This window comes from Adiantum capillus-veneris, chromosome 23 (assembly GCF_014529385.1).
Source record: "Adiantum capillus-veneris isolate H3 chromosome 23, ASM1452938v2, whole genome shotgun sequence".
In the NCBI taxonomy this organism is placed as follows: Eukaryota; Viridiplantae; Streptophyta; class Polypodiopsida; order Polypodiales; family Pteridaceae; genus Adiantum; species Adiantum capillus-veneris.
Genome location: NC_140953.1, coordinates 101,292,793 through 101,320,506, shown reverse-complemented (window position 1 = coordinate 101,320,506; position 27,714 = coordinate 101,292,793).

Below are 27,714 nucleotides of genomic sequence, written 5' to 3'. Positions count from 1 at the left end.
CCTCCGACTCCTCATAAGCTCTAATATATTGATCATATTGATCAACATGTGTCCTGGCAGAGCTGGTTCCGACTTTAGTGGGGTCTGGCACCCACATTTCTTCAAAGTCCCCCTTTAGAGCTCTTTCCGCTCTAAACTGCTCCACCAGCCTTTCCATTCTTGCGGCTTTTTTACTTTTGGTTTGCTTGGGATCAGCCTTCTTCTTCGCTTTCTTCTTGAGCGGCTCATCCACAGCCTCTTCAGATTTTGGAACTATTTCTAGTTTTCGGCGTGCTCTTGTGGACGCCCTCTTGGATACTTCTTGCTGTTCTCTCTCTTCATCGGCTTCTCTAAGCCACTCATTCTGGGAGGGAACCCGTGGCCCTTGATCCCTAGCTCCAATAGCTTCATAAGCTATTCTTGTTAGGATTTCTCCTCCTCCTATGTACTTTGGCTTCTGGTTGTGCATGGCGATTACTTGCTCGTGGATGTATTGAGCATAATTCACCTCTTTTGGCATGTTGCTCTTTAGTGCCCATGTGATGGTTGTCGCAATGGCATGGGGTGGTGTAGTATACTTCTGCGGTCTTTTACTGCACACATGGAAAAACTGGTTGTATAATCGGCAAAGGGTTGCCGCTCGTTGATCTGCCATATCTCCGTAGGTTGTATTTTGTTTATTTGATCCATAGACCTCTATGGCCTCCCTTCTTTCTCTGACAGAACTCCCTTTGTTATGCAGCTTCAATGCATCTGCAATGAGCTATGGAGTGATCTGTACTTCAACTGTTTCTCTATCCATGGCTGTCAACGTGGCTTTCCCATCCTTCTGAATGGATGTTACCAACTCATACACTCTTCTTGTGTCTACACCTGATGGTCTCGAGGTGAAGAACCTGTGTAAGTCAGCCTTTTCCAGGTATCTGCTGATGTTCTCTGATCTGCTATAATCCACTAATTCTCGTGGGATCATAGGTACATCGACCGATTGCCCTTGAGGATCTCTGAAAGTTCCCTGGTAGATCTTTATTCCTTCTTTTTCTAGTACTGCTTCCTCCACCCAAGTCTTGGTTGGCTTGAGGGTTTCTGTGGGAATATCAAAAGGTTCTGCTTCTGCAAGAGCATCCTTGATGGTTGGTCTTTTTCTCTTAGTTGCCGATGACTTAGCGGAATCCATGGATCCTATAACTCCAATTTCAGAAGTTAGCGTCTTTTTAGTACTGAAAGCCGAAATGAAGCTTTTAACTATTCAAATGACTTGAAAATTGAAACATGAGCTATTCAGGGCCTAAGGATGCAATGTAGGTGAAAAAATATGCAAACTGGGCTCAAAAACATGCTTGAGACATCATACACGTATGATGTCTTTTGTGTCAGAATGACTTCATATTGGTTGTGCTTGTAGCTGATAGTGTATACATGAGTGTCATATGCTTGGATTTGAGTTTGGATCCCATTTGGTCAAGTTTTGGCCAGTTTAGTCCAGTTCAGGCTCTTGGCAAAATTTTGAAAGGGAAATGGATTTTATGATCCAAATTGGGTAAAACTTGGTGGATTACTTTCAAATGGCATGTAGAACACTTCTGTTTGGTGGTTGAAGCCCTGAAGTGCCAAAATCACATAGTGAGACATCATATGCGTATGATGTCTTTTGGTGCATTTTTGGACCAATTTTCTCTATAAGCTTGGTTTTGGCTTTAGATAGGCTTATTCAGTGGATTATCAAGTTTGGATAGAATTTGGACTAAAAATGGCTCTGGAGACATCATACGCGTATGATGTCTTTTTTGTCAATTTTTCATGGGATTGGTTCTGTGGACTCTCCATGTGCTAGTGAAGGACTGTTTATACTCAAATCTTGGTTTGGACTTGAATATGTTGGATTTGGGACAAAAATAGGCTTTATATGAAGGATTTTCTCTTAATTGGGCTAATGGGGTGATCCACCTGACCAAATGGTTCCAAACTTCATATGTGGCATGTATTAGATATATATAATGGATGTATGATGACAAATGAGCATTTTTTGCTCTGTAAGTGCAAATAGACATCATACGCGTATGATGTCTTTTGTGTCAAAATGGTGCTTTTTGGTTCCAGATAGCTTGTAGATGTGTTAATCAACAATCCTACAAAGTTTCAATGAGTTTGGAGTTATTTTGACAAAATTAGGACCAAAAATCAATTTTTTGGCCTACTTTGCGTCTTTTTGGCTTTCCTTGGGTTTTCTAACTCCAATTCTCATGATACTTGGTTCATAGGATGTGATTAACATGTGGAATGAGGCTATGCACTCAAATGTTGAAATGGATGTGAAAATCATGCTGTGAGACATCATACGCGTATGATGTGTTTTCTTGAAATGTTGGTCTTTTTGTGCAAAGAATGCTTTGTGCTAGTGCCCTAAGCCCTGCTAACTAGTTTTCAACTTAAAAAGTCATCAGTTTAGCTAAAAAGCCCTCTTATAGGCATTTCAGTCTCCGAAGTCGTTTATTTGCCTTGGAGTTGAATTTCTTCAACTTTTCTTCTCGAGAGATGCATTTCCAGCTCATTGGATATGTTGTGAAGCCACCTATTTGGTTGAACTTGACTTTGGCTCCCCGTTCTCTATCTTTCTCCATTTGGTTGCCCGAAAGCGTCTTTTTCACCATCGGTAAGTTAATCAGCTTTCTTTTGGGTTTTGCTTGCAAACATAAGTCATCCATGTATATTTGAAGCTACTTGTGAAGTTTCATGTCATTTGGTCGTCAATTTTAGCCATTATGCCAAAATGACGCTTTGTGTGTCCGCAGCTGAATCGGTTGTTCCGACCTAGTTTTGGTGATCCAAACCCGGAGATACTCCATGGTTGCATTGACCTCGATGTTGTTAAGCTTCCTGAGAAGTTTTGTGTCGTTTCGACAACTTTTTTCTGTTTGCCTCTTGCAGGCTCTGTTGACCTAGGGTTTTTCCAGTCGTTCTTTCTCGAGCTTTGAGTGCTAGAAACTCATCTCCTATACTAGGGTAACCCACCTCTAAGTTCTTGCAAGGTTTGGTTAGGCGGTTGTGCCCCTACCTAGCGTTCCTCCCCATTCCCCGTCTGCTCTTGTTTCTTGGTTTTGGTGAGTTTTCGCGACAAAAGTTAACGATAAGCATCAAAAGCTTATGGCAACGAGTCTACCTCTCATGTCTGGTGTCCTCTAAGCTCTCGTAGCAGTCGTAGAAGGCGGTAGAAGGTCGGATGCTCCTGTGTGCTCTTTGCTCTCTCCAAGAAGGTAATAGTGGAAATGAGCTTGATAGTGAAGTGAAAAATACTTAACTTCGGGCTTCCCGGATCACTTGTTACCAAATTTGACATGTGCTCCTATCTCGTCGTGAAATGCACTTTAGGATTTGAAATTTCTCAATTTGGACTCCGTTTGACCTGTTTCTGAGAAATTTGTCCACTTTGCCAAAATTCTGTCATTTCGGGCTTTCCGCAACTTTTTCAGAATTGTACCCCATTTTTATCATGGGTTGCCCTTGTCATTAGGATCATCACCATCTATTCTTTTCTTTTTTCCGATCTCATTTCACCTGCTTTTTTATTTTTCTTTTATTTTTATCAAGAAAATCATAAAAAATAAAGAAAAATAGCAAATTGAAGCCAAAAATTTCCAAACATACACGATAAATAGCTGGTAATCCTGTGTATATGAATATACACTTCTTTGTGATTTCTGGACTTGGATTACCACTTTTTTTCACTTTTTAGCTCCAAAAACACTCTTATTTAGTGATATTTACACATCTAGAGACCCAAATTCATCATTTGATCTCTTCTTGTTGCAAAACAAGGTATATAAGGGCATAAATATTATCAATATCCGCAATCAAATATAAAAAATTGCAAAATCATGTAAGACACTGCCCTTGTAATATAATTTTTGTTTTTCTTTGTTTTTTCCGCTTGTAGCTGCTTTGTAGCTCCTGTATACCTCCCCCCCTCCTAGTCTGAGTCCTCCCGGACGACTATGAAGTGTCTGTGGGTGAAGCATTGTAGTTGTTTTGGTCATCAGTTCCCAATGCAATTGTAGAGCGATGATACAACAGTCTTTCCAATAAAGCTGCTCTTTGTTTGATTGAAGGATTGGTGGTCGGGTTTTGGGTTGGTTTTGGTACTTCGGTAGTATAATCAGTAGATGGATTCTTCGTTACCTTGTTGTCTTTTTTCACAATCCAAATCTGCTTCCGCTTTGCTTGTGCTTGCCACAAACACTTTGCGACCCAAACCTGCTTTGTCCTTTGTGTTGATTTCCTCGCCTTGAAATACCTAGGAGTGTCCGTTGATTGTACTGAAGGGAGTTCCTGTTTACAAATCTTTGGGATCCAAATTTTCTTGCTATAGCTTTGTGCCGTCATGAACTTCTTTGGAATCCAGATCTGTTTCACTATCCTTGATTGTCTGGAATCACTCTGTTGTCTGGTATTGAAGACTCTGTTTTCCACCTTTGTGTTCTCTGGCACAGCCTTTTTTGGTCTCCATATCAACTTTGACTCCGTTTTTTTCCAAGGTTGAGCTGTTATATTATTGCTTGTCTTCCTTATCCACTGTTGAGAATTCCTCGTCGAAGAGTAATCCGGTTGTATAGAAACTTTTGGTTGCCATTGCTTCTTCTTTTTCTCTGGTTGTTGTTTATCTTTGTCTTTGGATTCGTCCTTTGGAGTTGGCTCTTCTCCTTTGGTGAACTTAACTGATTGACTTTCACCTTCGTATTTGATAAGCACTGAATTAGAACTCCAGTCAATCATTGCATTATATTGCTTCTGCCATGGTTGTCCTAGCAATAATGGATGTTGTGTAGCTTGGTCTTCAACCACGTAAAACATATGAGGATACACATATTGGTTAATCTGTATATGTAAAACTGTGCATCCGACAGTTTTGATTGAATTCTCAGAGTAACTCCTTAACTCTTGCTTGGCAGTTTGTAGTTTAGTGTCATTTGTCAATTGTCTATACAAACTGAGTGAAAGTAGGTTAGCTTGAGCTCCTGAATCCAATAGTGCTCTGGCTTTGATTTGGTTTGTTCCTACTTTGCATTCAACGATGGGTTCTTCTTTGTCATTATCCGTTTCTGTTATACTGACTGCGTTTATTCGTATTGCTCCTTCATTGCGCTGTTTCTGACGCAGTAGTCTTCTTTTCTCCATTCTTTCCTTCGCCTCGGCTTGCGCTTCCTCCTCAATCTTTTTCTTTTTCTGGACACGCAGCTTTCTTGATGTATTTTGAGAAGCATGTCTTGTGTTAGCGGCAGCAGATACTTTTTCACTCTGCATCCACTAATCCAATTGGGCATTTCTTCTCCATCTAATGTAGCAAGCTTGACGGCTCCACTTGGTGATAGATCTTTAATCACCAGAGGTCCCATCCCTCGCTTTTTAAGCTTCTTAGCATGCTGTTTCAGAGTGTAAACTAGGACATAGTCCCCAACTTTAAACTCTTTAGTCCGCACATGCTTATCAAAAAATTCCTTTTGTCGCCTTTTTTGAGCGTAGATGGAAGCTACTGCTTTTAGGCGAAGCTAATCTAGCTTTTCCAGGTCATCTATTCTATCAGAGAGCTCGTGCCCTGTCCACTCTAGATCCTTAGCCACCCTTAAGGTTGAAATCAAGAATTCTATTGGTAAGATAGCATTTAGCCCAAAAACCATGTTATATGGGGTTGTTCCTATTGATGTTTTATATGCTACCCTATATGCCCATAATGTTGAATGCAACTTCTGGTCCCAGTCAGTTCTCGACTCATATACAATCTTCGTAAGGACCGTGCATATGGTTTTGTTTGTTGCTTCAGCTTGTCCGTTTGCTTGTGGATGATACGGGGCTGATTTCCTATGGATTACCATGAATTCATCTAGAAGGATCTCTATCACTTCATTTATGAAATGTGTGCCTCGATCACTCACAATTTCTATTGGCAATCCATATCATACAAAGACATATTCATATAGAAATTGTGCCGTGGTCCTGGCATCTGCTTTTTGAGTTGCCTTTGCTTCGACCCACTTTGTTAGATAGTCTGTAGCCACAATGATGTATTGTGCATGAGTCTTATATGCAGGAGGTGAAATGGGTCCGACATAATAAATCCCCCATTTTGCAAAAGCTCTTGCCCCCATCATTGGTCTAAGCGGCATATCATCTCTTTTAAGTGGTACTTTGGTCCGCTAACAGTCATCACACCGTTTAACGTATTCCTCAGCGTCCATATGTAATGTTGGCCACCAGATTCCTGCGGCTAAGACAAGTTTTGCTGTCTTATCACCTGAGAAATGGCCTCCACCTACTCCTCCATGAGTTTGCTCCAGGATTATCACATACTCAGACTCTGATGCGCAAATCCTAAGCTGGTTGTCTTTAACTCTCTTATAGAGTTGATCTCCTATTAAAGCGTAATCTCTAGCTTCTGTCTCTACAGATTTCTGACGAGCTTTTGACGTTCCTTCTGGGAAAGTTCTATTTGTGAGATATTCAACAATATACTGACTCCATTCTGGAGCGATCATTATCTGATATAATGTCGAATATTCGGCTGGCGGTTTTGATGAACATACAATACATACAGTGACATACTCATGTACGCTTTCTTTCATTCCTGGCCAATAGACTCCCAATTGTAACAAATTCCTATATGTGTTCCTTCTTGAACAATGAAATGCACATTCCTGAACATATGCTTCGCGCAGATATATACTATATTCCTCAGGATTGATGCATAGTCGTAAAACATGATCATTTCCCAATTGATACAACCTTCCTGCAACCAATTGAAGATTCTTGGATTGCTGAATAGCAATATGTTTCAGGTTGTATTCTCTTCTATCGAACTCTCCTCCATAGGTTAATAGGTTAACGACATTTTGAGACCACCTCGGTATCATTTCTATGTTGAACAAGTACGCGTCTGGCATGTCGTCATCTACTCCTATAGGGTCTTCTCCATTCGTCAATCGCGAAAGATGATCAACTCTAAGATGTGTTTTTCCTTCTTTACTACTACCGTGAAGTCGAATTCCAGTAAGATAATGAACCATCTCACTATTCTCCCGGTATTGCATGGTTTATTCACTAGGTAGAGCAAGGCTTGGTGATCCGTAAAAAACACAAACTTGTTGGCTAGAAGATAATGCCGAAATTTCTTCACAGCATAGATCATTCCTAATCCTTCTCGCTCTGTTGTGGTGTAATTCTTCTCTGCATTGTTGAGCTGTCGACTGGCGTAACAGATAGGAAAATCCATGTTTCCTTCTTCTGGCTGAGCCAGAATACATCCTATTGCATATGCCGAAGCATCTATATGCACATGGAATATCTTCTCCCAATCTGGTGATTTCAAGACTAGAGCAGTAATGAGTGCCTCTTTCAATTTCTTGAACGATTCCTCACACTCCTCTGTCCATTCAAAGTTCACTATTAGCCTGTAAAGTGGTTGGCCTATTATAGCGTACATGTAAATGAATCGTCTATAATATCCACAATGTCCCATAAAGCTCTGTACTTGTTTCGCATTGGTTGGTCTAGGCATATCCATTATAACTTTTATCTTCTCTAAATCCGTGGATATTCCGTTTTGTGAGACAATATGTCCCAGAATTCTGCCCTGTCGGACCATAAACACACATTTCTCAGGATTGAGACAAATGCGATATGTCCTACATTTCTCAAATACTTTTCTTAGGTGTTCTAGATGCTCATCTCTCAGTAGAGAATGTACACACAAGTCATCCATGTAGATTTCTAGAAACAGCCTTAAGTATGCTTTGAAAGCATGTGTCATCAGCCTCTGGAAGGTTGCGGGAGCATTGGTTAGACCAAAAGGCATAACCCGATAAGCATAAATTCCCCACTCCGTTGCAAAAGCTGTTTTATGTTGATCTTCCAGTGCTATGGCTAGCTGGTTATATCCTGAAAAACCATCAAGAAAGGAGTATGTTGTTTTCCCTGATACACGCTCTAGAACATGATCAGTTATCGGCAGGGGATAATTGTCCCTGATTGTTGCAGCATTCACTTTCTTTAAGTTGACACACACTCGGAGTTTTCCGTTCTTCTTAGGTACTACCACAATCGGAGATACCCAATCGGTGTGTTCAATCTCGTATATGAATTCAGCTTCCATTAGCTTATCTATCTCTTCTTTGATTCGCTTAGCAAACGTATCATTATATGTGTATGGTCTCTGTCTGCTAGGCTTTGCGTCTTGTTTCAGTGGGATTGAGTGTTGGCATATCGATGGGTCAACTCCCTTTAAGTCCTTATAAGACCATGCAAACACATCCCTATACTCTCTGAGAAGACTCAAAAGTCTCTCTTCCTCGCCTGGAGACAAATCTGTGGCTATGTAGACCGGTCTAGGTGGCTCACCTGGAGCTGCTAAATCAACTTTTTTTGCATCCTCCGGTCCGTCATAAGATTCGTTCTCCTTCCGCTCTCGAATAGGTGGGGTTAATATCACCTTCCTATTCTCTATTGTGAATTTCCTATAGTGAGAGGGAACATCCATGTTTTCCTTGATTTTGACGTTTTCGTCCTCTCCAATCTCAATTTCTGTCGTCCAAACTTCCTTCAGAGTTTTCTTGAGCTCTCTCTACTTGTTTCTACGTTCTAACTTGGACTCCGTGTATTCTCTGTTGCGCTTGTTCTTTTCTGATTTTTCTGTTTCAGTTTTCGTTCCATTCTTTTGAACTTGATTTCTTGAGCCTCTTTTGTCTTTTCGTAAGCTCTTTTGATCACTGCCTCTCATTCTTCCAGAAATCTTATCCTTAACACAATCTTCCGCCCTTACTAGCATTAGGAATTGATTTTTTCCTCTTATTCTAGGCATCGAATTGGTTCTAACCCCCTTTGTTTTTCTCTTTGCTCTATAGCGTTTCTGGCGTTGTTTAGTTTGGTTCGGAAAATCATAAAATCGGACATCCGTTATAGTTTCTTCGTTTCCGCTTGAATTGTCCGTTGACTCGTTGTCTGCTTCATTTCCCCACTCAGGATGATCGGGAATGTCGTGAAACACCTCCTCTTCATCTTCCTTTTCCAGTGTATCGTTCTTTTCAGTTTCTTTTTCGAGTACAGTTCTCAACATGAAATACGGAACCACGTCGTACCCGTCCTTGTCGCAAAATTTCGTTGTGGGACCATCCGGAATTGCACAAACATCTAGGGTTGCTAGAATGTGTGTCCATTCTAATGGTTCAAATGTGTCCTCTGGAAAGGGTTCTCTTACATAAGTTTCGTCTTCGATAGCCCCTTCTAAAACACATTCTTCTCGTTTCAAACTTCCACATTTCGAAGCTCCACACATCCATAACTCCTTGGGTTTACCTAACCAAGCTGGAAATTCGGATCCCGCCAAAGTAGCTGAATCAAACTCCTCTACCGGTGTTCGGTTCACATCTTTGTAGCTATGGTCTTTCAGGTTCACACGTGTAGTGGTTTCCATATTTCTCAAGTATATGTGATCGTAGCCCCAATCTTGGACCATTTTCAACTGTCTCATGAATGGTCTTCCAAATATGATATCATAGTTATTCTCCTTGGCAAAATCGACAATAGCAAAAGTATGTTCGTATTCAATGCCGCAAGAAGTCACTACGACTTTCTCTAATAAACCCATAGGTTTCTCCATGTGTCCATCTGCTAATTGGAGTTTCAACCTAGTCTTCCTTATTGCTGGTTTCCCCCATTTTTTCCAGATTTCTTTTGTAGCAATGGCTACCCCTGCTCCGCTGTCTAGTATTGCCATCGTCTTCACTCCTTGGAATTCAACTGGTAAGGTTGTATTCCCCTCTTCACCTTCGCAATACTCTCCGACCTTGTTTAAGGGTACAGGCTTAGCGTTCTTTTGTGGCTTGCTCAGCTCCTCTATGCTCTCTTGCAATCTCGATGTTGGATCTTTTATCCCGAATTTCTCCAAGCATTTTCCTACAGTGGTCCACATATGTGGTCTTAGCCTCAAAAGCTCAGCTAGAGTGATAGTGCATGTCACTGGTGTTAACAAAATCTCTATCAATCCTTGCGAGTCCATGACTTTTTCTGATGAGATTTTTCGTGAGGGAATTGCTCTAATCTCGGATTTTGCTTCATACTCTCCTAAGTATGAAGGTAAGGTTTTCAGTGAATGAGGTTTGCTCTCCATTGTTCTAACAGAGTCCCCCATCTCCCCAGTAAGATTGCAGATCCAAGTCCACTTGAGATCCTGCCTCAAATTTCACTATGGGAGGATTCCTGATGTCCTTTTCCCAATTTGTCTGATTAGCTTGGCAACTTAGCTCGTTTGCAAAGTTTTCCTCTCTCACTTGTTTCCAAAATTCATTGTAATCCTCATCTTTTCCGTAACTCCTCTGTATGAATGGATGAAAACTCTCTATCTCCTGATCGGTTGTGTTCAATACTATGCGGTCATCCTTTTGTGTATTTTCAGGCTTTTGTGCACTGGGAGTCTTTTCAGCTACCCGTGAAACGATAGTCTCTTGTTGAATTGGGTTTTCCTTTCCACAATTCATTGTTTCTTTTGGTGGTTCTAATAAGGCTTGTGCAGTCTCGATCATTCTCTGGCACATTTCAAGTCTCTGCTTTTCCAATTCCGCGTTTGGGTATGTCATCCACCTCTGTTCTTGTGTTTGGTTGTTCTTTAACCTAGCTTCGTAAGCTCTCATCAGTGCGTCCAATGGTTCGTGTACTTTGTCGACTAGCACTGATCCCCCTGAGCTTAAGCTCATTGTTTCTTTGATACTCTTTTGTTTTGTTCTTTCCGGGCTCATCTCTCGTTTCCCGTTTTGACTCTCAAGTTTTTCTAATCTATCTTTAGTTCGCTTTAGTTCCTTAGCTAGAATAGCGTCTTCACGTTCTTTTCTCAACTTCATGCGTGCTTTTCTAGCTTTCCATGTGTTTTTCTGACTCCGCGGTCCTGGGCTAACCACGTCAGTCGCTAACTTTCCATTCTCAGGTTCTCTAGTGGTTTTCTTAGCTTGAGCTCTAGTAACAACTTGCGTTGGTATCAGAGTTTCATTCTCAGACCCACTGCTGGTAGGAATAGTTTCTAGCATATTCAATGTCGTCTTTTGCACTTTGTTTGGATTCTTTGAACAATCCTCAATGAAGTGAGTAACCCCACACTCAGTGCAATAAGCGTTTATTCTAATGATTTCCATATGTGGGCAAACATTCATCAGATGGTCACCTCCACACTTGTAACAGGGTCCTAGTGCTGGTCTTGGTCCCATTTGATTCGTCCTTTGTGGATAGGATGGTCTTTGTCCTGTTAACCCTCCATGAGCTATGAACATCAATGTTCTTGCGTCCATATTGTATCTCTCTTCATCAGAAGCACTTGTAACTGTTGGTGTTCCAACATTCCCCATAATGCCCCATGGTTCTGGTTGTTTTGGTTCTTCTGGTGGGTAATACACTATCGGAGACATGTGTGCACCCGATTCTTCGCAATAGGCTTGAACAGGCACTAAGGCTTGTTCTTCCTGATTCTCTAAGGTTGGTGCATATCTAATGCCCACTGGTCTTGCTCCTGGTAAAGGTGGTTGTTGTCCCAATACCGGTTGCGGTCTTTCTATCCCCATAGGTCCTGGCACATTTCCCGTTGGGTATCGAGGTACTGGATGTATCTGAGGTGGTGCTAATTGAGCAGGAGGTGCATACTGGCGCTCCCTTACATACCCCTTGTTGTAATAACACTCCTCTGTTGGATGATTTGTCCATTTTTGTTCAATAGCACACCATTTCAGTGGTTTTGGCAATGGTTTTTGGTATGGTGCCATCCTTTTTAGAGCATCTTCTATCATTTGCTCTACATTTGGCATGGTTGTTCTTTGAACATTCTTTTTAGTGGTAATCTCGCTCGCTACGGAGGAGGAGCTACTGGATGCAAAATCTGTATCCGCTGACACCTCTCCATAAACCGTACAGTTATCCACTAAGTACAATGCCTCTCTCGTTACTTGCTCGAAACTTGTACAAGCTTTCAAGTGCAAGTCCTTCTTGAGAGTGTCGTTCCTCAGTCCCTCAATAAAGAGAACAGATAGTCTGTCATCTTGTGGTCGTTCACGTACTGGACATCTCTCAATGTATTGTTTGAAGCGAAGTGAAGCTTCCTTCACTTTTTCGTGTTCTCTCTGTTTAAACGCATATATTTGTGAGACCGTATTGTGCTTAATCCCTCGTTTTGAGAATTCCTCAGCAAACTCTCTTAGCAAATGGTCAATTTCATGGAATCCCCCTATGTTCATTGGTTGAAACCATGTCAATGCAGTACCTTCTAGAGTAAGACCAAATCCCTCGTATTGTGTATGGAAATCTGTTATCTGCTCAGCTCTTAAGACTTTCTTAAAGAGTGACACATGTGCATACGGATCTCTTGAACCACCATACTTCTTTGGCATACACTTGGCTACTTGAGATGGTCTCATACGTCTATGATCTGCTACCAATCTCATTGCTCCTGTGTCTCGGCTAAAGCTTTCTCTAGCATCATGGACTTCATGGGTTACCCTTGTCGGTTCCTCTGCCCTGAATCTACTACTGGGAGGTAAATGTGATGGTTCCGCTTCAAACCTTGGACCTGGAGTGGTATAGGTGGGGATTGGAACCGCACTACCTCGATTCGTCTCCATTGACTCTCTGGAATGTAATGATCCCATTGGTCCGAGCTTCGAGTTCCAAGGTTGGCTGAAAGAGTCAGCAACCTGAGTTCTTTGTCCTCCTGTTGTCATTGAGTTTTGCACTCCAGTTGTTGGTGCTGGTCTATGTGAGCTAGAAGTAACATAATATTGATGTAGTGGTCCCCCAAAGTATGTATATCCTTCTAATTCTTTCTTGCCCATTGTTGAGTATTGCCTTCCATACTTATCGTGAGCGGCAATTTTCACTTCTGATCCCTCTGTGTAGGTAAAGACATAGAGTCTTTTTTGGTCTGTCAACTCTCCGGTGTAGGGTTCTTCACATCTATAATAGAGATCTTGCTCCCCATTATTATATTTGTATAGCCCCACATAGATGTTATCAGTGTTTATCCTTGTAGTTTCATTCTCTCTTCTTAACCTCGCATTAGGGAAGTTCATTATTGGTGCTTTCTCCTTGAGTTCTTCATCTATTTTGGCTTTGGTGCCCATCAATCCCCACTTGTCCACAATGTTAGGGTTTAGGACTACCAAGTACATGGTACCCTCGTCATCTAGATATCTATCTCCGCTATAGCTCACAGGCACTAAGTCCTTGAACTCACTAGGTCTCTCTTCTATCTTTACACAATAGCGGTCCATTCCATCTTTGTAGATCTTGGCACCTTGCTCATTGTCGTACTGGTATTTTATGAACAATAGCTTCATGGTGGCGGAAGGGTTTGATGATCCTGCTGCCATATTTTCTCTGTTGTTCAGGTTCAAGTGTTCCAAGTTTTCGGTGAAAATCTCGTAAGATCTCTCCGAAGAAGTATCAGAGACACTTCCTTCAAAGATCGGCTCTAATGGTTGCACCCAACTTTGGTTTACACTTCCCTCAGTTGATATGACACTTGCTGGTTCCCCTTGTTTTGGTTGATTATTCCGGAGATTCCTGCCCGATCTCAAATTCATCAATTCCCCTAAAGGACTTTAACTTTTCCGTCTCGGCAATTTGTTTTCCTCAAGTTTTTGTGGTCAGAATTGATCCAAACTGATTGATACTTGGTCAATTGTTTAATCTTGTCAGTTGGACAACTTCTGTTTCATCAAGTGAGAATTTTGTTGCAGTTATGCTGAAAAAGACATTATACGCGTATGATGTCTTTTTTTCACAGATTTTGACTATTTTGGTTATGCTCACTCTCAGTGACCCCTTTATGCTCTGTTCACTCACAAAATTCAGTTTGAACTCTGTTTGAGCAAGTTATGGCTAATTTAGGCTTTTCTTGGCAATTTTCCGCTTTTGACTTGTTTTTTTGGCTCAATTGTGATCCAAATGGGATGAAACTTGAAATATAACCTCTAGACAGCTATTACAATGGATTTGTGTTAGCAAAGTATCAAAATATGTCCAAAATTAGGTCAAAGACATCATACGCGTATGATGTCTTTTTCATCAATTTGGGTCCAAACTTGATATTTATGCTTCCAACAGTGCCTGTAACAATCTTGTCAGGTCAGATATCAAAAATAAGCAGTGGTTGTGCCAAAAGACATTATACGCGTATGATGTCTTTTGTCCCAGATTTTGACTATTTTTGGTTTTAAGCCTTCTCCAATGTTTATAATTGAGTTTCAAGTGTTTTTGTCAGGTTTGAATGTAAAAACAAGATTTGAATCCAAAATTTCCTATTCTTTGCGTTTCTTGGACTCCGACTTGTCTTTTTGGGTTTCTTTGAGTGTTAATGCTCTTGTTTTAAGTTGATCTTAAGGTAAAACCCCCCTTCTAAACACTCTGGCAATGTCAAATTTTCAATTTTAGTCTCTGTTTAGGTCCTAAGACATCATACGCGTATGATGTCTAAAGTTGCAGATTTCCAGTTTTTCAGCACAGAATTCTTCCAATAGCTCTTTTAAGTGCTCAGCAACAATCAGTTACACAGAAAATTTTTCTGAACTTTGTTTATTGCATATTTCACTACCAAAGCGACTTTTTCAGTGATCTAACATGCAATCAAACACATCAACCAAATAGAACACCAATTGATAGCTCTAGATCAGGATCAAATCAGGCCCTTCCTAAGCTACTTCTAATCATAAAATGGATTTTTTTGCAATTGAAAATATAAAGAGATTTACTACCACACAAGGAGTAGCAAATGCTTTTTATGTCAACAACCACTTAAACACCATCAAAAACAATCTAATCTAAGCTAAACTAAAAATACTGTCAACACGGAAGACCCAGGAATACCCCACTTCCTAGTATCTCTCGAGACCTTCGGAGTCCACCACTCCTAGATCTTTTCTAACTAAAGTATACAAAGTAGTTTATACGACTCACCTCGTAGGATTAGTCTAAGGTCACCTACTTAGGGCTCTCGTCCCCGACAGCGGCGCCAAATGTTAAGGCAGTTACGCTGTCAGGAGTTTTTTGGAGCAAGGGATTGCGCATATGTACATACACATGCATGGTGCATCAAATAAAGAATTGCCCATTTTCCTTAGCCAGGTGGTTACGTGGGGCCCACATGTGTACAGGTAGGACAGCATGTACATAGTTCATCGATTTTCATCGTTACCAGTACCAGTATGTTTTTTCTACAATAATGAGGAGTTTATAGCGCGTAAAACTTCTCGAGGAAGCTATCCGCGGGCCGACGACGTGAGGTCAGCAAGTGCGTCAGATGGCATCTAGTGGCGTCAGGAGGGCGAACGAGGTCAATATTTGCACGCGGATGAGGACGGACACAACGTGGGTGTTTTCTTGTGAGAGTTATGCAGAAAGGTCATCATTAGGACCACTTTTTGGGGCCACTTCACGTGATGGCGAGATGCATTAGTGGAAAAAAGCTGAGTGCCAGGTGTGCGAATGATGCAAAAAGGTGACAACTATGCACTGTGAGGTCAGTTTTTGGCCTGTTCGGGGTCCGTTTGAGGTCATCTAAAAGGCCAAGGGTGCCCAACTAATAAAGCTAAGTGTGGGAACTGAAAAAACAGAGAGAAGACCAGAAAAAACGTGGAGAAGAGAGGAGGAACAGCCGCAGGTGTGTTTTTTGCCCATTTTGGAGCCTGTTTTGGTCGTAAACTGCTCATCCGAGGTCGGATTTGAGCACTTTGACATTGTAGACTGGGGTTTTGGGCCGTTCCGGACGCGATGGCGCTGTCCATTTTGCCAAATTCCTCACTCTTTTCTTGCTGTTTTTCTGTGTAAGTTCCTCCTATGAGCGAAGTTTCTTCTCCAATTTGTGATTGTATCTGGTATCTTTTACCCATATTGTGTGAGGTGTTTTCCCCATTGGTGTTGGCCCAAGCTCATTTGTATCTAAACATCAAAAATTCTCCTCTTTTGAGCTGAGTTTTTTGGGTGTGTGTGTGTGTGTGTGTGTGGAGTGGACAAGTGGATAGTTTCTCTCCTCTCACTCCAGAGGTGTGTTCCCTGTCTCGGCCAGATGTGTTGTCTAAGGCGAGTGGTGCCCCATAGTGTGTGTGTGTATCTTTCCAAGAGTGTGTGTCGGGTCGTTATAGAGGCGCTGTGTGTGTTTTCATCCCGCTCACATTCTTTTGGTGCCCCCACTGAGGATCTTCTTCGAGTACCTTCTGCGTCGAGCTTCAAGCTTCGAGATTCGGGGTTACAGGTTGCAGGTTACAGATTACAGGTTGCAGGTTACGGTTACAGGTACAAGTACAGGTACAGATACAGGTACAGGTACAGGTACAGGTACAGGTATAGGTACAGGTACAGGTGATTCACACAGGTACAAGTAGCTGGAGTATAGTGATATACTAGCAGTGATGTCACTTGCAGTTGTTGTGGGAATGCATCACTTGGCGCCTATTTGAGCGCATTGTCTGCTGAATTGTACGTTACTTGTGGAAACTGCCATTGTACGCATTTGTGGAGCCATACTTGGTTGTATTTGGCAGTCCCAGCCATTTCTGAGACTTGGTCTGGAAGATAGTCATTTCTGAGACTTGACTATATGCGATTTGCATTAGCCTTCGTGTGAGGGTCGATAGCGTGAGGTTTTTATTGAGCTGGGGGATTCTCAAATGTGGAGATCCTTTCGGTGATACAGGTAGCTGGAGCATCCTTTTCGTGACCTCGCCATAGGCTATGTACTAGTGAGTCCTATTTGATGCTCGGGTTCTATTGTTGGCAGTTTATGCATACAGATACAGTCTATATTTTGGGTTCTCATTGCTCTACTTCTGGGGAAACTCTGGCGAAATTTTCCCAAGTTATGATGGCTGGTTTTTTGGTATTTTGAGCCATTTATGCTGTTATGCTGCTGAAATTCTGGCAAAATCAGAGGTTGAGTCAGGTGTGCCTTCTTGGGAGCTTCATGGTTGGCTTTAATGGATGATCAAAATGGCCCTCAGTTCACTCCTTTTCATTTAACTCAAAGAATTCAGATTAATGTTCATGTGTCCAGGAAGATCTTTTTCCAGCAACGCATAGTCTTTATGTTTGGGCCAAGAAGATTGAGAGAGATTCTGGAATGTCCTTTGCCTGTTGTCATTCCGATGATTAACTATGAAAACTCATTTGATGTGCATGTGTTTGTCCTTATCTAAAGTTGAGCTCCATTGAAGTTTCTGGGGATTGGGAAGTGAAAAGTTTTGGGTTCTTGCACGTGTGTTCAAAGGGATTCTCAAAGCATTGTAACTTGGGTAGCCATGGCTTTCTCTTATCCCGAGTTTCATGGAAGAAGTGATGAAGATGTGGAGGACTTTCTGGAAAAGATGGAGGTTGCCTGCATTAGCAACCAGATTCATGACCCTACGCAAATGTTACGCCTTCTCCAAATTTGTTTGAAGAGTGATGCACGAGTTTGGTCTAAAGCATTTGAAGAGGAGTTGCGTATGGCTGATCCACCTATAAGATTGAGTTGGGACAATATAAGGCATGGATTGGAAGTGGAGTTTGTGAAGATAGAAGATCCTGACAAAGTGTGGCAAGAAGTACAAGGTTTGGTGCAGAAGGAAGGTGAGCCAGTAGATGCATACATACGTAAGTTTTCATTGGCATGGGAGCGAATGTGCAAGGCTTTAGCACCACAGGTACCCCCGCCTGACATGATGAAGAAGGACAGGTTCTTGGCTGGTCTTTGGGAGAATATACGTTGGAGAGTGGAGCTAAAGAATCCTAGGACATATGAAGATGGACTAGAGGTAGCAAGGAACAAAGAGTGGAAGCTGAGGAAAATGAGCCAGTTAGGGGTGGAGTCTTTGCCCATGAGGTCTGAATTTCAGCCTATGGACTCTTTACAAGGTCGTATGTCAAGGGTTCATCATGAACCAGTGGTTCCTGTTACTACTCAGGTTATGCCAGCAGTGGTCACTACAGCAGTGCAAGATGATGGCCTAAGGCAAAACATGAGGCAAGTGGTTGATTTGATGAAGAATCTCAGCCTAAACATGCTAGGTCAAGTGGGAAATAATCGAAGTCGAGGGCGGTTTGCAAATCAGCAAGGAGGTGAAGAAAGGCCTAGGAATGGTGTTGGACAAAGCAATGGTAGGTTTTGGAGGCAGACGCCCACATGTTACAATTGTGGAGAGTTGGGTCACATCAGCCCGCAATGTGATAAGCCACCAAGGATGGGGGGAGACATGTATCCATTGCCAAGACAGGTGCTAACTAGGTCAAATGATTATGGCATCGAAATTAAGGGAGACGAAGGAACCAGTGGACTGGCCCAGGAGGAAAAGGGAAAGACAAAAGTGCTAAGTGTAGTCACCTTGGAGAAGGCATCAAAGCTAGAGGATACATTAGTGATGCCTATTGGGAAGAGGACCACAGAGGAAAAGGAAGGAAGAAGTGCCCCAGGTCCTAGTAAGAAGAAAGGAAAGAGCCATGAAGGCGAGGATGTCAAGGCCAAGAGGAAAAGGAGAGCTCGTCGAAAGTTTCATGTTTCAGATTTTCCACTAGGGGATGGGCAATTAAGCTATGACTTGAGGGAGGATCTGACGAGCAGGAAGGCAGATGTTACTTTTGGGCAGCTTATAGAGATGGTGCCTAAGCTAAAGCGACAGTGGAAGAGGATGGTTAACCCAATGGAGAAAGAGCCATAGAGAGGTTCAGTAAAGGTGTTGGCAATGGATGAGCTACCAGACATTTGTCCAATAGTAGATGTGTGGCATAAAAGGAAAAATTTGGGACAAGACTATGTGGATGGCGGAGCCCAAATATGCGTCATAACACACTCATGCGTTGAGAAGATGGGTCTCACAGTGGCTGGGGTGTCAGGGTTTCGGATCAGATTGGCAAACCATCAAAAAGTAAAATGCTTAGGTGTTGTAAAGAGCTTAGAAGTGGAGGCATATGATGCAAAGGCAGTGGTTGATTTTCATGTGATGCCAGCAGGGTTGGGAGCATATCCTATTATACTGGGCAGACCATGGTTACGTGCAGTGGGAGCTGTTCAAGATTGGCGACATGGTACGATTAGCCTCTATTTAAAGACCGCACAAAGACATCATTTATTACGCCATGGGGCTGCTATTGCTACACAGTGTTGCCGTTTGGGTTGTCAAATGGACCATCTTTCTATCAAGAAAGAGCAAATTGGGTGCTGGAACCATTCATTGGTAGTTGTGTTAAGGCTTTTATGGATGACTTCTGTGTTTATAGCAGTAGGGTTGAACACCATGAGAAGCTGCAGATGGTATTGGCTCGGTATGATGAATGTGGAGGACAACTAAATCCAAAGAAATGTCATATAGCACAGCCAAGGGTGAAGTTATTGGGCCATATGGTGTCAGAAAATGGCATTGAGGCTGATCCAGACAAGGTGAAGTCTATTATTCTTCTTCCATCACCTATGAGTACGAAGCAATTGGCAACCTTTATACACAAAGTGAAGTACATGGCACGGTTTATTCCATTGTCTTCGCAGCTTCTTTATCCGAAGTGGCAAAGCATGATCCATTGCAATGGGATGACAAGTGTGAAGAAGTGTTTCAAGAGGTAAAAGAGGTGTTAGGGGGGTTGTCAGCCATGCAGGCTCCTGATTGGGAGAAAGTTTTTTATGTAAATCCATCAGTAGGGGATGATGCCATTGGAGCCATGCTGTTGGCAAAGGGGAAGGGCAGCCATTATATGAGGCCAGTGTATTGTGCAAGCCGAGTGAAGTTGGTAGCGGAGAGAAAGTTATCGGAAGTAGAGCTAGCGATGGCCAGTGTAATATTTGCTTGTCGACGATTTCGTCATTACTTGCTACCACGGCCTTTTGTTTTCTTGACGAGTTATGCCTTTTTGCCACAGTTAATTAATGGTACTGACATGTCAAATGTGGTGAAGAAATGGGTAATTGAGCTGCAAGAGTTTGAGTTCTCTTTTCTAGTGGAAGATAGTACAAGGGCTACCCTAGCTGATTTGTTGACCTACAAGGAGAATCCCCTTATTGTTAAGGAAGAGGTGGTGAGAAAGGTAGTTGAAGAAGTGCCACAGATCAGCAATGCACATGTGTTGTTCTTTGATGGTTCATACAGAAAGAGCCACGATGCAGCTTCAGGGGGTATAGCACTTTATGATCCAGAGGGGAAGCTAGTATGCAAGAGAGGGTTCAAATTGGATGCGCATAGTAACAATGAGGCTGAATATGCTACATTGGAAGCCGGATTACACATTTGTTTGAAGCATGGGGTTCGAAGGTTGAGCATAAAAGGTGATGCCTTGTTAGTGGTGAAGCAAGTGCTGGGTGTGTGGAAGAGCAAGAACACCTCATTGAAGGAAATGTGCTTTAGAATTAAAGGCTTGTTAAAAAAGTTTGAAGCATGGAGCATCAAACACATTGAACGTGCTCTAAATGGAGAGGCACATGAAGCAGCTCAAGGCATGATTGGGGAGCTATTCGTGTTAAGGACCAATTTACCTCTTTATGATGGTCGGGAAAGTTTGGCTCAAGAAGAGGAGTTTTTGCTAACAGGAATCATTCCAAAGGAGATTCAGAAGTCTAAGAAGTATGGCTTTGTGCGTAGAGCATACAGGTACAAATTGATTGGGGATGTCTTATACATGAAAGGGGCTGATCTCGTGTTGAGACGTGTACCTTGGCGGGAGGAGCTTTACAGAGTGTTGGAAGAGAATCACGAAGGCGCATGTGGTGGCCATTTTGCTCTAAAGATCACCTTGCATAAGATTTTGCAAGAGGGGTATGTATGGCCTAGTTTGCACAAGGATGTTCACCATTGGTGTAGGTCTTGCAATAGGTGTCAAGCATTTGGGAAGAGAGTGTTGAAGCCAGAGCTACGAAAAACCATTATGGCGTTTGATGTGTTTGAAAAGTGGGGAATTGATGCAATAGGCCCGCTACCTATCACAAGCAGGGGCAAAAGCTATATTTTGACGGCAGTGGACTATCTCTCTAGATGGGCAGAGGCTATAGCAGTAAAACAGATCACTGCAAAGGATGTGGCAAAATTTGTGTATGATGAAATATGTTGCAAGTTTGGGGTGCCACTGGAGTTACTTTCAGATAAGCGCTAAACTGCTAGATTTTTTATGTGCAAAGATGAAGATTAGGCACCAGCATACCACTCCTTATTACCCACAGTGTAATGGCTTGAATGAAAGATTCAATGGTGAGCTGGTACAGATTCTTTCGAAAGTGACAGAGCACCAAGGAAAGAATTGGGATTTGGAATTGCCTAGTGCATTATGGGCTTACCGTACTTCGGTGAAGACAGGTACAGGGTTTACTCCATTTCATTTGGTGTATGAAAAGGAAGCACTATTGCCTGTGGAGGTAGAGTTGCCTGCGGTCAAGATGTTAGAGAAGTTGCTTGGGCCGCCTAGTGATGCATTCAAAGAGAGGCTCTTGCAGTTACAAGAGGTCCAGTTGGATAGGATGAGCGCATTGGAGCATTATGGGCAGATGCAGGATAAGGCTTTGGCAAAGATAAATGAAAAGGTCAAAAGTAAGGGTATCAAGAAACATGACTTGGTTTTGCGCTACAACAGTAAGCTGGACAACACCTTCCAAAAGAAGTTTCAAATTAAGTGGGAAGGCCCTTTCAAGGTAGTAGAGTGTTTTCCAAATGGCACATATCAGCTGGCTAACCTGGATGGTGTTCTACATAAGTCAAGGGTAAATGGGTTGCGTCTTAAGTTGTATCATGCCAGGTTGATGATGGTGGAGCAAGATGAGTTTTCTGAAGAGTGAGTGATGTCTGTGAGGGATGAGGAGACCTGTGATGCGGCGAGTCTCATATCTCTCTTTGTTGCTGCTGATCATGAATGATCTAGCAGGCTAGGGGGTGGGCAAATTATGTCAGGAGTTTTTTGGAGCAAGGGATTGCGCATATGTACATACACATGCATGGTGCATCAAATAAAGAATTGCCCATTTTCCTTAGCCAGGTGGTTACGTGGGGCCCACATGTGTACAGGTAGGACAGCATGTACATAGTTCATCGATTTTCATCGTTACCAGTACCAGTATTTTTTTTCTACAATAATGAGGAGTTTATAGCGCGTAAAACTTCTCGAGGAAGCTATCCGCGGGCCGACGACGTGAGGTCAGCAAGTGCGTCAGATGGCATCTAGTGGCGTCAGGAGGGCGAACGAGGTCAATATTTGCACGCGGATGAGGACGGACACAACGTGGGTGTTTTCTTGTGAGAGTTATGCAGAAAGGTCATCATTAGGACCACTTTTTGGGGCCACTTCACGTGGTGGCGAGATGCATTAGTGGAAAAAAGCTGAGTGCCAGGTGTGCGAATGATGCAAAAAGGTGACAACTATGCACTGTGAGGTCAGTTTTTGGCCTGTTCGGGGTCCGTTTGAGATCATCTAAAAGGCCAAGGGTGCCCAACTAATAAAGCTAAGTGTGGGAACTGAAAAAACAGAGAGAAGACCAGAAAAAACGTAGAGAAGAGAGGAGGAATAGCCGCAGGTGTGTTTTTTGCCCATTTTGGAGCCTGTTTTGGTCGTAAACTGCTCATCCGAGGTCGGATTTGAGCACTTTGACATTGTAGACTGGGGTTTTGGGCCGTTCCGGACGCGATGGCGCTGTCCATTTTGCCAAATTCCTCACTCTTTTCTTGCTGTTTTTCTGTGTAAGTTCCTCCTATGAGCGAAGTTTCTTCTCCAATTTGTGATTGTATCTGGTATCTTTTACCCATATTGTGTGAGCTGTTTGCCCCATTGGTGTTGGCCCAAGCTCATTTGTATCTAAACATCAAAAATTCTCCTCTTTTGAGCTGAGTTTTTTGGGTGTGTGTGTGTGTGTGTGTGTGTGTGTGTGGAGTGGACAAGTGGATAGTTTCTCTCCTCTCACTCCAGAGGTGTGTTCCCTGTCTCGGCCAGGTGTGTTGTCTAAGCCGAGTGGTGCCCCATAGTGTGTGTGTGTATCTTTCCAAGAGTGTGTGTCGGGTCATTATAGAGGCGATGTGTGTGTTTTCATCGCGCTCACAACGCCGCTAGCGGAAGCTAAATAGCGAGAACTCAACCAACAACAGAATTTGTCAGACGAGGATGGAGCTTGACCCGCAGGTGCATGGAAACAACTAGGTGGGTGTCAAATCACCTACTCGACCTTCTAATGACAATCACTACTAAGGAAATCAAATCTAAGTTCTAGAATACGCAAGTGACTGAAATCCGTACTACGAACGAATGCTATACGAAACAGGATCTAGAATCATTGAATCGATCTCAAACTCAAGGGGAAGTCTATACACTAGGTAAGAACAACACCCTAAAGACTTGAACTGCAAAATCAACCTATAACCACTCCGTGCGGTAAACGCGTATGAAGACAGGCCGAAAAATACAGGTGACCGAAACTTGACCCCGATGGTACTAATGTGTAGCTCTACTCGTTGTGGTTCTATAGATATGCTGCATGCTCTATTCCGACACACGAGTTGGAAGAAAACTCACACCGAAGCTCGTAGGAACTTACCACACGTAGAAGCCGATAGCGCGCACTCTTGGTATTTGTGCGTAGCTCTCACCGTTGCTAACACAATGGCGGTGACGCTTCTCCAATGGCGGCCCCGTAGCTCGCGTAGCAAGAAGATAAGACTCTCTCTCTCTCTCTCTCTCTCTCTCTCTCTCTCTCTCTCTCTCTCTCTCTCTCTCTCAGACACAGTCACGGCGCTCAAAAAACTCACTTTGATTAATAATTGAATCTCCCTTAGGTTACAAAACTTTGGCTTATATACCTCAGCCTTGGAGGTGAGAACATCTCTAATTATTTACATCAACAGGTGAAATTACTTCGGGATTACAAGCTGGAAACTCAATTGAGTCCCGTTACTTAATGAATGGCTCAAATCAAAATTAATGTCGGAAAGACATTTATTACAATCAATGGTTACGAAATGATGGGTGTGAGCAAAAATGTGGGTGTGATTCTCTGCTGGCTCAACAGAAAGTTAATCCAATTGCGGATATGCTTTCAAGAGCAAGGTATGAAAATGAATAAGACAAGGTTGTCGAGGGTGATGATGTAGGCACAAGGTTCTATAGTATCTCTCATGCCAAGGGTTATCATGTTTTCCTGTCAAATTCACTTGAGTCATTTACAAAGGACCTATATCAAGGTGACTGGTTTCTCATTGGACGTTATCTGAGCACTTTGACAAGGCAAGAAGGGTGGACTGATCAAGAGTTCAAAAGAATACAGAGAAAGGCCTATGGATACTTTTTGAAAGATGGGTACTTATGGAAGTGTCCAAAACAAAGAAATGGAATGCCGTTGAGATTCGTGAATCATAAGGACGCTGAGAGTCTTTATGCTGGACATAGAGGCATATGGGCCACCTTTACTAAAATGAAAGAGAGGTATTGGTGAAAAGGTATGTATAAAGATGTATCTCACTTTGTGGAGTCTTGTGAAACCTGTCAAATGTATTCAAATGTATGTCATCGTGATGGGTTGCACCCTAGTTACCCATTGGCCATGCATTACAATTGGGTAGTAGATCTGGTCACAATTCCATTGGGCTTATGGAAAATGAGATACATAGTGCTTGCATGAGAAGACTTAACCAACCAAGTTGAAGGTCGTGCTCTAAGAACAAAAAACACAGAAGGGATATGTAAGTTCCTCCTGGATGATGTAATTAGCCGTTATGGCTGTATTGGGAAAATAACAGCGGACAGGGGTGAGTTGGATGCTAACAAAGCAAGGGATTTTTCCTCTAGATTGGGCATTAACCTCGCTCTCACTCTATTGCGTACAATCCTGAAGGGAATGGTAAATCAGAACGTGGGCATCCTCCTATCAATAAAGCTTTGGCTAAGGTGTGCAAAGGTAAAATGGGAGAGTGCCCTAGGTTATTGCCTTATGCTTTATGGGTTGATCGTACAACTCATAGCTCAGTTATTGGTTATATGCCTTTTGAGTTGATGTATGGTCAGAAACCTATAATGCCAATTGAGGACTTAATTCCCACATGGAATGTATTTCCTTGGAAAGATGGAATGATTAGGGAAGACCTTCTTGCTTTGAGGATACAGCAATTAGAAAGAAGTCCTCAAGATATTAAGATTGCAGTAGCACGATTAAAAGATGCAAGGTTGAAGAATAAGGACAATTTTGATAAAAGGCACAGGCTCAGACCTAGAGCTATTGAGGAAGGTGATTGGGTATTGGTGTATGACAATAATCTTGATAACCAACATTCAGTGATAAGAAAGCTTTCAAAGAGATGTTTTGGCCCTTATGTGGTTAAGCATGTACATGGAAATGCAACTTATACCTTGCATGAGTTAGATGATACAGAAATGAAGATTCCCATTGCAGGGAAAAGAATTAAATTGTTCAAAAGAAGAAGCGATAAAAATCCCTTTGTTTCGCAAGAAAATCAAAATGAAGGCTCTGATGAACCTGTTATGGATGAAGATGAAGAAAAAGATGATGATGCACTAGATTTCACTGCAAGTGATGACGAAATTGATATGTATCTTGTCTTAAATGAAGATTGAACCTGCAAAAGATATATGTGGCACATGCCGGAGGCTGTGCAGGTTTAGAGGGGGTGGATGTTGTGCCGTAGCACGTGAATAATGTGAAACTAATATATCTACCTCACTCTCAATGCTTTTGCTGTGTGGGACCAAATGCTATGATTTATATAGTGTGATACATGCAAAAATAGATGCCACGGTTGCAGCTCTGTATATACCTTGCCGAGACAACGAGGACCTGAACGTGGCATTGAAGCGTGTTTTATCACATTAAAATATGCCTATTTTTCTTTGGAAATGTATAAATGTCAAGTGTATCGAAGTGGCATGCTCATTTTGCTTAGAAAGTTCAATGCGGACGATGTCGACCAAAAATAGCGTGTTTCATATGCGGGTATAAGAGATGCATCCAGAGTGCTTGCTAATTGGAAAAATGAGGTTCAAGATGAAATCTAAACCCAATGGGAGTTTTCCACAATTTTAGGGATTTTCCCAACTTGTTTGGGTTTTTTATGGGCAAAAGGGGATATTTTTGGGCTAAAAATGGTAAAAAAATGACCCAGAATTGGTCAAAAAAGGCTCAAAATGCCACATCATTCACGGTTCCATGACTATGAGGAGTGAGGGAACATTCTAGAAGAGTGAGATCAGCACTATAAGCTCCTCTCTGAAGGGATACAAAGCCAGCACCTAAGGTATGCTAGTGCAGTCCCATGCTGTACCAACCCTATATTCGAGGTTGTAAGGCCACCAACTAGGGTTTCCCCTCTTCAAATACCTACTTGGAAATCAATAATTAAGTTCTTAATCTTCCATTAAATGGCTACAATGGAGAATTGAAGCGTTTTTGTGGGGGTTTTATCAGGGCGAAAGAGCACTGCAACTATGTAATTGGCAGTGAGGCTACACCAAATCATCACACACACAAGAGTTTTGAGTTGATCTTGGTTCTTTTTCAAAGAGAATCTTTCATGGGTAGAATTTGATTCTTTTTTAGTGTGTTTTTGGATTCAAATCATCTACACCTTGCTTGAATTCTCTATGAATCCTCACAATCAAAGGCCCGAAGCTTTCCTAGTCGCACTGCGTACTTCTTGACACATTTTTGGTGAACCCAACGCAAAGTCGACTAGGGTGAGGGTTCAGAAGCTTCATTGAAGGTATCAAAACAAAGGTTTAAAGCTATGGAGCAACAAGAGCAACAGGGGGTTTGGTTTGATCCAATCACAATGCAAATGTTTCAAGCTTTTGCGGTGTTTATGCAGCAACAGCAAGCTGCGGAAAGGAGGGAGCTTTACTCAACTAAAGCGCTTCAATCTATGGTGAAGAAAATGGACCAATTTAAAGGTAAAGATGTAAACAAAGTATCTCAAGAAACCATAAAATGCAAGAAAATGAGTGTTTGTGGACACTTTCCACAACTCCATTACAATAGAACCTAGGAGTAGGGTATGTAGAATCCGAGGTGGATTTCAGAACATTGCTCTCTTCGAAAGAATCAGTTGTGAGTTGTTATGTGAAGTTGTAGAATTTCAGGTCACGGCTAGAAATAGCACCAGAAGACTGTCAACCACTCAATCGGACTGGAGAGTATGGTTTAATAGTTATATGAACCAGTGGGTAAGCTCGAGGACACATTGAGGTAAAAATTTGAAGAGTTTGCAGAAAATCAGATTATTACTTTTTCTTGATATTTTAAGCCAAATTAAGTTTTGACTTGACTCAGAGGCTTAAAATAGCTCATGAAAAGTCCAATGAAAAAGTTCAAAATAGTGTTCATTATGGGCCTAAAGTAAATAATCGTGATTATTTACTTTTAGCTCAAAAGTGACCAAGGTTGATACCAGAGACTCTATGCATGTGTGCAAACAACTTTTGTAAAGGACCATAGAATCTGGATCACCAAATTGACCAAAAAATGAGTAAAAACTAAAGTCTGTACTGACTTTCGAGAACTTGAGTGTAAATTGGGAAAAATTTTGTTCAAACTCAATGAAACTTGTTTCATAGTCTTATATTGATGTGTTAGACATGTGTACATACTCAATTGATCAAAAAGATTGTTAGCGGCTGGACACACTCAAAGGAGGATGATTGCCCGACGGGATACTAATTTCCTTTGTAATCATTCCTTAATTGAGAAGAAACCGTCATTTCACCTTTGTAAATAGTGGGGCTTGCAGA